The sequence below is a fragment of the Stenella coeruleoalba genome, assembly GCF_951394435.1.
Source record: "Stenella coeruleoalba genome assembly, chromosome: 7".
In the NCBI taxonomy this organism is placed as follows: Eukaryota; Metazoa; Chordata; class Mammalia; order Artiodactyla; family Delphinidae; genus Stenella; species Stenella coeruleoalba.
The window spans coordinates 103,752,674-103,764,911 of NC_137153.1; the positions used below are offsets into that span (position 1 = coordinate 103,752,674).

General features: G+C 41.9%; 1 long non-coding RNA gene across 7 annotated transcripts in view; it reads left to right on the top strand.

Annotated features, from left to right (window-relative positions):
- The window catches only part of LOC307188624, a 301,789-nt gene that overhangs the window by 86,004 nt on the left and 203,547 nt on the right, over positions 1-12,238 (top strand). The gene's annotated exons all lie outside the window — the stretch shown is intronic.

The window sequence follows — 12,238 nt, forward strand, 5'->3', positions numbered from 1 at the left end:
CAAAGACAAAAGAAAAAAGCAGTACACCAAATAATGACAATATTAATAACATTTTAAGGAAATTAGAAGCAATTTGTAGTTCTAGTATGTAATCACTCATTTATATTCCATCTTGGCCGTCATAATATCCAATACTATTAATTTCCAATTAGCATTCACACTGCTTATTAGATGCATTTTTCTCCTTTCTTTAGTTCCAACATGATGCTGGTACATTTGTTTATGTGATAATGCACATCTCAAGAGGTGTGTGTAAATAGGTGTATGTGTGTGGTATGTGCATGCATGTTTTGGTCCTCTACCCACAAGTTTACGTATGTCAAGAAAATCTGGAGTTCCTCTTTTCTGGATCTTCTTTTGTGTTACACCCTCTCAGTTGTCTCCATCTTCATCAAGGCTTCGTGAAAGCTAAGGTCTGCTTTAATTCCAAAACATTATATTCCTCTGCTCTCAATTTAACTCTTTTTTTAATAACTATCAACCATTTGAAGTTATTCAGTTAGATGAAAATTCAAATTCTTAAGGTTACCAAAATAAAATTCATGTGTGCTTAAAATTCAGCATATGGAACTCTCCATTAAGGAGAAGAAAGTGCAGATATATTGTGGCTTTGAAGACTTTTTTTGGTGATCAAGTTTAAGCTGAAATATTTTTGTATGTTTCATAGTTTTCATATACCTCAGGAATAGAATTAACATTTTTTGTAGAATGTTTATACTTTTATACTTCAATTTCAACTTAAAATTTTATCTTACAGACTGGCTATAATTAAAAACTATAAAACTACTTAGTGTAAATATTTAAAGATGTATAATATATGCATTCCTGCCTTTCAGTAAGCTATTTTCCAGTTGAATATTCATTCAACACATTTTTGTTACATAGTCACTATAGTTAGGGCGCTGTGTTAACTGCTGGGATTCTTCAGTGAAACGGCAGATATTCTACCTTATAAGCACTTAAAAATGAACTATGCAAGGTGACATGGAGGAAACAAAAGAGATGCAGGGCTACATGTAGAGTTTCAGGGAACTCTTCACTAAGGTAATCAATGAATTGGACGACTTTGAATAATGACTGATAAAAACATGGGTGAGAGGGATGGTCTCTGTGGGCCATCTGAGACAACAGTAGATTCATTTCAGGTTACTTGTAGCCATATGGAATCTAGTTTCCTTTCGTTCAGTCTTAGAAGCGTTCCTATGTGTGGCTGCTGAACTGGAGCTATTGCCTATTGCTACAGCTGAGCTGTATTACCTGCTGAAATGTTAGTTCATCGGTGCTCTGAAAGAGCTGCTGCTGGGAACTGTGGTCCAAAAGACCTAGGGTAGCTTCTGAAGAGTCCACTGGGACCTGAATACCAAGACTGTCAACTATAAAAAGTCCAGATCAACTTGTTCCAGGTGTCCAGATTCTGTGTTTCAGCATTTGAAAATTCTTCAACTAGGGCTTTATTACCTATAGAATTAGGAAGAGGCCACAGTTCATCTGGGGGGTTAGTACTGGGGCCCAGATGCTCAACTACTTCAGTTGAGAGACTTGATGACTTCTAGGAGTACACTTAAATCTTTGCAATTAACCTCCATTCCATTTGATAGATTTTTAAAATTTATTTTATTTATTTTTTGTTTTTGTTTTAAATTTTTAATTTATTTTTTTACAGTAGGTCCTTGTTGGTTATCTATTCTAAATATAGCAGTGTGTACATGTCAGTCCCAAACTCCCAATCTGTCCCTCTCCCCGACCCCCAGAATCATTATCATCATCTCCTTTTTTAAGATCTCTGTCCCCAACTCCATCACTTTCTCCATGGCTCCTATTGCCCATATAGAGCATGTGTACTATCCAAATTGTGTTTTTAAAAGATTCTCCACTCCCACCCTACTAGAATGTTAGCTTCTTTTTTTTTTTTTTTTTTTTTTTGCTGTATGCGGGCCTCTCATTGTTGTGGCCTCTCCCGTTGTGGAGCGCAGGCTCAGTGGCCATGGCTCACGGGCCTAACCGCTCCACGGCATGTGGGATCTTCCCGGACCGGGGCACGAACCCATGTCCCCTGCATCGGCAGGCGGACTCTCAACCACTGCGCCACCAGGGAAGCCCTAGAATGTTAGCTTCTTGAGAGCAGAGACCATGCCTATGTTGTTAATGGTTATAGGCAGGACACATAGAACACTGGTACAAGGTAAGCACTCAACAAATACTGGGTGAATGAATGAGCTGAATGCATTGGCCTCCTAAAACGATATCAAGCCCATATGTCCTTTCTGTTGATATGTTGTCAATCACAGGAAATTCACCCTAGTGAAATTCTCTGGAGTATTTTAAAAAGGGAATCCTAGTTACTCAGTTCACACAATGCTTTCTGATCGCAGAGGCAGTATCACATTTACTGCATTGTTTCCATGAAAAAAACCCTGTCCAGATTTTCTCTGTACCATAAACTGGAACACTGAATGATGAGAAGTTTCCCATGCAGTCTCTCTTCATTTATTGTCCCCCAAGAAATGTGCCTTTTTGTTGCTTTTGTTAAGGCTCCCAAAGAATCTTTTTCCATAGAAAACGCTTTCAAAAAATTTTGGTAGTCAAAAGCTATTTCTGGGTGAACAAGTAGAAGAAACTGCCCTTCTGGTCGTGTGTCAGTAAAGTTATCATCATCTCTTTCATTCCCTGAGATTTTAGCCTAAGAGCTTGAGAGTCATGGTTCATTTCATCCACAGACAAACCTAGACTACTGCAATTCTCTCAGGTCTCCCATGCTGAAATCTAATCTCTATTTTGCCTTCATTTCTGAAGGAGAGTTTCACTGAATACAGAATTGTGTGTTGATATATTTTTTCCTTCAGCAATTTAAAGATGTTATTCCACTGTCTTGTTTCTGTTAAGAAATCGGATGTCATTCCTATCATTGTTTCCCTGAATGTAATGTGTATTTTTCTCTGACTGCTTTAAGATTTTTCTCTTCTCCATTCATTTGAATATGATAACCTTCGTTTGGTGTTCTTTTTTTCTTTTTAAAAAACATATCCTGTTGGTGGCTTTAAGTTTCTTTGGTTCATGTGTTGCTTTTTTTCCATTAAATTTGGAAAAATTTTGCTATTCTTTCATGTATATTTTCTGCTTCAGTGAATTTTCTTTTCTCTTTTGGGGACTCTCATTAAACATATATTCGACCTGATTTTGTCCCGCAGGTCACTGGGTTTCTGTTAATATTTTCAGTATTTTTTCTTCTTCTGTCTTAATTTGGTTCATTTCTATTAACCTGTCTTTGAGTTCACCAATATTTTTTTTTCTGCAATGTCCATTAAGCTGTTAAACCCATCCAGCAAATTTTGAAATTCGTGATGTGGTATTTTTCAGTGCTAGAATCTTCTTTTGATTGTTTTTGTAGTTTCCAGTTATTCCCTGAGAGTCCAGATGTTTACTTGTCATGTCCATCTTTTGATTTAAAGCAATGACCATATATATAATATCAAATAGATATTGTCCCCTATTTCCAGCAGCTCTGCCATCTCTGGTATGTTTCAGTGATTTCTTTTTCTTTCTGGCTGCAAGGCACATTTGTCCTGACTTCTGCACATGTCTGGTAATTTTTATTGTATGCTGGATATTATGGATGCTAGGTTGCTGAGAGCCTGGATTTTTGTTGTCTTACTTTGAAAAATGTTGAGCTTTTTTGTGTTTTCTTTTGTTTGTTTGTTTTGTTTTGTTTCTGGAAGTCTTGATCCTGTCAAGCCATGTTCAAAGGGCTTGTTAGGATGAGACTCATGTCTACTAACATTTATCCTATTCCTAAATGTGGTCTTTCTAGGGTCTCAGCTGAATGCCTGGGCTTACAGTCATCTGTCTCTACTCTGGTTGGTCAGAATTCCATCCTATCACAATAGTGTGTGACTTCTGTAATCTCCATTCAGCTCTTAAGCTCCCTGTAGCTGTTTGCTGTGATGCTTCTGCATTTGCACAGTTTAATATTCAGCCAAAGGGACCTGCGTGAAGATTTCTGCAGCTTCTCTATACAACATGCTTCTTTCCTGTATCCTTCCGCACAGATTCTAGCTGTCCCCAAACCTGCTGTTTCCTCTACCTTGTCAGACTGCTGCTTTCTCTTTGGGTACCACTTCCCTGGGTCACTGTTTGGAAACTGCATAGGCAGGAAGCTGAGATGAATGTGGAGCACATCTCACATATTTCCTTTCTCTCAAGATCACAGCCCTATGTTGTCTGTTGTCCAATGCCCAAAAGCAGTTGCTTCATATACTTAGTCCAGTTTTACAGCTGTGATGACAGGAAGTCTTTTAGTCATTACTCTGCGTGGCTACAACTGGAAGTCCCAATGTCTTCTTTATCTTTGTTCTCTCAGGGTAGTGCTTAGAGCTAGGTGCTGATGTTGGTTGAATGAGTGCACAATAATTTTGTCAAGTGACCTGGATAAGGGCATGCGGTGGAGCATTACAGGGACCCCATGTCTCTAGCCTCTTGCTTTTCTATGCTGTATTGTAAGGGGCTTCATTTTCTTCTCTCTGTGGTTATGAATTGGGGCCCAGCGTTCACCTTTGCAGAAAGAAAGCTTAAGTTCCCCACGAATGACTTTTTCTTCCCCATTTTATGAAATTGACAACCACACTTGTGATGAAACCACTTTTAACCTTTCAGGATTCACTTTGGGGGACTATGGGGGAAGCACAGGCAAATGTCCAGTGTTTTTCAGTACTCTCTTCATAGCTTCCTTCTTCATTTACCAAAGCCATGGAACATTGCTTAGAGCATCTGTGTGATTCAATCAGGGGCTGCTTTTCTGTCTTCCTGAATAATCCTAATGATTAGCCTGGTCCATCTGGAGCAGCCATTGACTGGCTCACACTCTTTCGAGTTAACGCTGAGCCATCAATTTCTATTTAAGCCATTTCCTGGGAGTGACTGTGGGGGGAAGTCGGGTTAGAAGATTGCATCAGGTCAGAAATGTAAACCCTGGAAGGAAGAAGGCCTCTGAAAGCTGAGTTCTATTGCTTATGAGGTGAACAGCAGTGGTCAATTTTCTTACAGCTTTCTAAGCCTCAGTTCCTTCATGTGTAGAACGGGAATATTAATACCTATCTTCTAGGTAAGGTTAAATGAGTTAACAAGTGTAAAGCGCCTTGTGTCACGCCTGCCTCAGGGGAGGTGCTCAGTAATGGCAGATATCCCTCCCTTTCCCTCCCCTCCCCTTCCCCCTCCCCTGTCCTTCTTTCTTCTTTTGGACACTTGGTGGAGGATGGCTGTGCCTCTGAAGTGCTAGGGCTCATGAATATATGGACGGGGAGAATATCCTAGGGGGTTCTAGGTATTTTTGCTGTGAGCTTCTTTGCCATAAACATCTTTGCCATGAGCTTTTTGCCGAAAATATTTTTGCCGCATAACAAATTGATGGTAAGGCAGTTTTGCTGTGAAAGATAAGATAACTGGCTGAGTTTGTTTTGACAGTTTGGTTTCAAACGGTTGGAATGAATAGCGTTCTTCCCAGTTAGCGACGTTATTGATGGCTTTATCAAGTTGACAGAGCGTGATGGTTTGCCCCAAGAGTTGGTTTGTTATTTTGAAACACACTACATTGGAGGTGAAATGGGCCAAGGGCTTTGAAGGCACAGAGTTGAACCCACCTTTCCCATGGGATGTCTATCAACGGACACGTGCCAGTATGTCAAGAATAAGCAACAGGCTTCCACCACGCAATGCGGAGCTCCGCCACAAATATGCGCCCTAGTGCTTGGAAATCTCTCTTAACGACAGAAGGAATTTTAGCAAAAAGGAAAATGTATGACGTGGTGAACGAGGAGACGAATCAATAAGCCAAAAAATGTATATTACTGTGAATGAAAGACTTGGAAGACAAGTTCTTAGGTACAACCCACAAAATAAAGTCAGCTCTTTGTGCAGTATTGCCATGAATCTACGCACATTTTAAATATATTCAGATATTTTGTATTTTGCAATAAAGTCTTTAACTTTGTTATTCATTTTTCATGTTTCATTATGTCCTTAAGATTTGAGTTTTTTTGAAATTTTTTGAAATTTTTTGATTATTATTATTTTTTTTGCGGTACGCAGGCCTCTCACTGTTGTGGCCTCTCCCGTTGCGGAGCACAGGCTCCGGACACACAGGCTCAGCGGCCATGGCTCACGGGCCCAGCCGCTCCGTAGCATGTGGGATCCTCCCGGACCGGGGCACGAACCTGTGTCCCCTGCATCGGCAGGCGGACTCTCAACCACTGCGCCACCAGGGAAGCCCTGAAATTTTTATTTTATGTTGGAGGATAGTTGATTAACAATGCTCTGTTAGTTTCAGGTGTGCATCAGAGTGATTCAGTTATACATATACATGTATCTGTTCTTTTTTAAATTCTTTACCCATTTAGGTTATTACAGAATATTGAGCAGAGTTCCATGTGCTATACAGTCGGTCCTTGTTGGTTATCCTTTTTAAATATAGCAGTGTGTACATGTCAATCCCAAACTCGCAATCTACCTCCCTGTCCCCCACCCTTCCTCCCTGGTAACCATAAGTATGTTCTCTAAGTCTGTGAGTTTGTTTCTGTTTTGTAAATAAGTCATTATGTCCTTTTTTTTTCTTTTTAGGTTTTTTTTTTAATTTCTGAATTTTATTTTATTTATTTTTTTATACAGCAGGTTATTAGTCATACATTTTATACACATCAGTGCATACATGTCATGTCCTTTTACATGTCCCTTTTTTTTTTTTTTTTTTTGCATTACACAGGCCTCCCACTGTTGTGGCCTCTCCCGTTGCGGAGCACAGGCTCCGGACGCGCAGGCGCAGTGGCCATGGCTCATGGGCCCAGCCGCTCCGCGGCATCTGGGATCTTTCCGGACCGGGGCACGAACCTGCGTCCCCTGCATTGGCAGGCAGACTCTCAGCCACTGTGCCACCAGGGAAGCCCTAAATGTCCCTCTTTTTTAAATTATTTTATCTTTTATGGCAAAATTGCCTTACAACCAATTGGCTATATGGCGAAAAAGCTTGCAGCAAAGATGTCTATGGTAAAAATGCTCACAGTGAAAATACTGGACAAGGTCGTGGAGACGTGAGAAGGTCCCAGTATGTTGGTCCTTACTCCTCTGTTCCTGCCTGCATCATACCTGCAAGCACTTACAGGGATTTAATTTTGCTGTGTAGACTTCCAGAGTGGGACATGTCTGGCCCTTTTGCTCAGGGACCACACCCTCTAGGGGAGCACTGTAGGGGCTGGGAACACTGTATTGGTGTTGCTCAGACATGGCCCCCTTTATTCCTGTGAATCCTTGGGCCTGATGGTTTCCTCTCTAGGCCTCAGTTTACTTCTCTATAAAATGGTTACTGTCATCCAGACCCTATTCTCCTCTCCATGGAACTCTTGGGAGAAGGGATACATGCCACTAATTTTTTTTATTGTGTCAGATTGTGTTTCTTAGTGCCAGGGCAATAACTGGGAGAGTTCCCTAGCACAGGAAGCAAAGTCCAGTTGGGTGTCACTTCTAAAAAACCGCAGAGAGTGCCAAGAAGCGTTCTCGATCCCCAGGCAGTGGTACAGGAGAAATGTTTCCCATCTGAGAGCATGGAATGGAGCTCCAGGGATTGCTGGGGTGGTTGTTACCAGCCGTGCCAGAGGAGTCCAAGGTGCAGCTCATTTGCTTTTGGCTCAGGGACAGCTGGCAGCTGGCCAGTGCTCAGTCATCTTGTTCTTTGCCCCGGAACCTAGTAATTAGCAATACCCACTGGGTGAGTCATGCTTGCTATCAGTCAGTAATTGTGTTGTGGAGCTGTCCGTCCAAATGTTACTAAATCAGACACACTGAATCACCTATGTGGGTCCCCCTTGTTCTCTATCTTTGCACACTGTTTGTTTCCTTTAGATGATGGCTTATCAGAATGTATTATTATTTTGTAATTCCTTTATTGTACCCCCCTCACGATTTCAACTCAATAGCTTGGAAGCTTGGTGAGCTCAATAGCCATGCCGATTTCACTCACAACTCCCAGCAGGAGCCTAACACATGGAGGGTGCTTGTTAAATACCAGCTGAATGAATGAATAACCAAATCTGCAGCTCATCATCTACCCTACGCCATTTCATTATAATCTTATAACTTCCGTAATTTGCTTTTGCTTCCTTAAATGCGGAAGAAAAGAAATACAGGGAGCAGAATCTCACGTCATTTTCTGACAGAATGTCAGCCGCCATTTATTGAGCTCTGAGCAGGGGCCATGCACCTTCATGGGCAATATCTCATTTTATCTTCACAAGGACACCTGAGGCATGCACTATCATTCTCATTTTGCAGATGAGGAAGGTCAGGCTCAGCTAGACTAACTAATCTGTCTGAGGGCTCACAGCTGGAGCAGGGTGGAGTTGAGACCATAAGGCGGATCTGTCTAGCTTCAGGGCCTTGCTTTTTGCTTCATGCGCCAGTGCTTCAAAAATTCTGGTTCAACTCTGGCTGCACCTTGGAATTACCTAGGAGTTAAAAAAATACAGTTGCTTGTCTTGCATTGTTGGAGATTCTGATTTAATCAGTCTGGGGTAGTGCCTGGACATCAGGTTTTGTTAATCTAGCCCCATCCCCCACCCCAGCTCTGGCCAAAGTGTAGTCAAAATTGAGAACTATTGCCCTGTAAAGCATGAGATAAACATACAGCCAGACAAGTCGCTTTGCTTGGGGACAGAGCCCCCTGGGAAAGGCTTTGATGACGGTTCATCATGGTCCCCTGGGATGAGCGCACAACCTGGAGAGGAGAGGGATCTGGGTAGGATGTCCCCTTAAAAAGAAAGACCTGCTCTTACTCATCTATAATATGGGAATGATGACAATTCTGGCATTGCTCAGCTGGGATTCCGAGAATCTTAGGCTGGAAGTGAACTTAGAAATTCACATTGTGGCCCAGAGACGTTAGATGGCTTGCCCAAGGCCACGCAGTGGGTAAGAGGTAGAGACGTGGGCAAAACAGAGAAGCAGAACATGACGGTGGATAAGAGGTTGGGATTAGGCTGACTGATGGATCCAAATCCAGATTTATCACTCTGGCTGTGTGCCTTTGAGAAAGTCACTGTGCTTCCCTGAGCCTCAGATTCCTCATTTACAAACTAGCCATACTGGTAATAGTATCTACCCTCTAGTGTTTTGTGAAAACACTAAAAGGAAATTGTGTTTGCAACATGCTTAGCATCGTGCTTGGCCCTGGGTAGGTGCTCAGATCTTTCTGGGGTTGACAAAAGCAGAATGGAGAATCAAGACAAAGGCAAAATGGGGCTCTAGTGGTAGGCGGTGATATTGCCAAGACCCTGGGGCCAGTAGAGAAGGAAATCAAGTGAGCTGGAGCTGGCGTGAGGGATGAATGTGTCCAGATTTAGGGCCTCCCGGCCGGGGTAAGTTTGAGCTGACAGGACAGTGGTGCTGCCAGTGTTCCTATTCCAGGTACCGGGATTAGGACATCAAGTGGGACGTGGTATTCAGGAAGGGAGGGCATCCTTGGATCCCTTCTCAGGTTAGAGTGGTTGTTCAATCAGTGGTATTACACTGAACGGAAGACCCAGTCATCTTTGGAGGTCCGTTCCTGAGAATGCCAATCTCTGTGGGAGCAGATGTGTTTTACTGATTTGAGACTAGGAAATCAGCCTCTGACTGAGGATTAAATGAGATGATGCAGTGCTTATCTAAGTGCCCACTAAATGTCAGTGATTGTTATTTACTGCTAACAATAAACCCTGAGAGTTGGGCACTTTTATCCTGCCTGGGTTCAAATGTTGACTTAGCTGAGTAATTCTGGGCAGGTAAACTTAATCTTTTAGGCTTCATTTCCCTCATATGTAAAATGGGGTAATAGTGCAATCTCATCACATTGGGAAGTAAGATGAACTGTCTGAAGAGTTGAGTTCAATGTGTTCCATAAGGTAAGAACACAAAAAATGCCTGCTCTAAGCACTAGTGTTAAAGTCCAACCTCAGCCCGTGAGGGGCCATCCCTGTTATGTGGAATGGTGAGTGGGCTGCCATGCCCGGTGGAGAATTGGGGTGGGAGGGGCAGAGGGGCATGGAGAGTGTTGTCAGCATGGAACAGCGTTCACCGACCCTGGAGTTGAGGTCTCAGTTCCAGCTACCTTTCCATTTCATGCCCCGAAGGGGTAAAAAGTCCCTGTGTGCCAAGTGTAAGGTACATGAAGTGTACAGTACATGGGGAATTTTGCTTTCCCTTGCAGAAACCCTCTCCTCTACCCCCACACACTGAAAAAGGGAAGCTCGTTTGAAAGTCAAGCATTATAAGCATAGAATATTGAGACCAGTTTCTAAACTACAAACGGAAGGGGCTTTAGCTCACTTTATCCACTGCTACTCATGATTCTCACAGGAGGACGTTGAGATTCATAGGAATGAAGTGGTTGGCCCAAGGCCTCAGAATTTGCCAGCTGGCAGACCTGGGCCTGGAACGAAGATCTGTTGACTCCAATCCACTGTGTTTTCTACAATTCCACCCTGGAGCATTGTTATTATTATTACTATTATTTTGGTGTGTACATGTGGGTGAGTGGAAGCAATGTGAACAGGGATGGTAAATAAAGATAGTCAGACTATCTAACAGTTGGTCAGTTTTGTCTCCTTGACCTAAAGTTCCTAGGGATGAAGAGTCTCTGAGAACTGAGTGCAAAAGTTGTGTTTGGTAGCTGGATTAGGAGAACAATCTTTTTCATCTGGAGAACTGGCATTATGACTTTTGTAGACATTTGGCTTTTAATAAATTCAGGGCAAATAATTCATTTCTTTACATAAGGGTAAAAAATGTTTTGTTCTCATCACTCCCAGGAGTTGGGTACAAGCTAAAAGTGAGAACTGAATTTCAGAAGGACACTACTACATGCTTAGATTTCCCACTGGGAGGGGAAATTTTGAGACTGAGTTTTTGGAGGAGAGCGTTATCCTCTTCTCCCTTAATCCATGTCTCATTTTACCTACAGCTATTAGCTGGAAACAAATGAAATTTCAATGTGACCCTTTTTGACCCACAGAAATGGCAATTTAATATGGTCCCACCCTATTATTGGCTGAGCATCAATGGTGACTAACTATTGCTCTGGGAAGTGGAAAGAGATGGATGAGTTGAACCCTTTTAATTCTTGCTGATTGCCATTTCATGAGTGGCAGCATGTATAGTGTCAGAGAGACCTGGGTCCAAATTCTGGCTCCATCATGTACTAATATGACTCTCTCTGGCCTTTCTTTCTCTTTTTTTAGGGTTGTTTGCTGTGAGTTTAAGCCACTTAACCACAGAGTCTCCTAATTCATAAAAGGAACTAAGTATATTCCCTCCTTCTCTTCCTTTCCCTCATCTGACCAGAGTGGCGCAACCTGTGGGGTTTCATAGTCAGTTTGTCATAGGATTTATTATGACCTGTGAAAATCAGTTGCCATTTTGAATTCAAATACATGGAGAACTAGAGGCATTTTAAAACCCCAAGAGGTTGTCCTTAGACCTTAATCTAGAAAGAAAAATAAATGAACAGATGGACAAAAGAATTGATCTAATTATTAAAATTCTGCAGCTTTCAATGCCAATTTATTAAGTTACATCTATTAAATACTTTACACACGTACAACATTTCATTCACAGTGATTGGAATCCATACAGTAGTGCTGGAAGACGGGGCACTTATATCTGTTAAATACATATCCAACAACATACAATATGCAATTTACCTTGGGTTTGTGATGTTTTAACATAAAACATAAAATCAGTAGAAGCACATGGGGCTTATCATTAAAACCACATAAACACCTATACTTGTTTAATCTTTTCACCCCTGAAACAAAAGGGGGGAAGTTACATATTTTAATGACTTTACAAATAAAGTCATCTGATTAAGTTCAGCTACTTTATTTACTCAATATTGTGTGTCTCCTTCCTCCTGAACGCATATGCAACATGGTAGTGGGACTTGCCTGTCATACTCCCTCTTGCCTTGGCTCTCCAGCATCTAGGTAAGTGCTGCCATGTGACATATGCTCAAGAAAATAACTGAGTCGTGGATGACATGGAAAGATTGCTGGGCTGGGTGTCAGGAGATACGCATTCTAGCCTCACGCTGCTACTAGCTACTGTCTGGCATTGGGCCATTTACGTCACCTTTCTGAGCCTTGCTTCCTTCATCCTTAAAATGATGTAACTTGGAGCAGATAAGCTGTGCAGATCCCGTCAGCTCTAAAATTCCATGATGTGC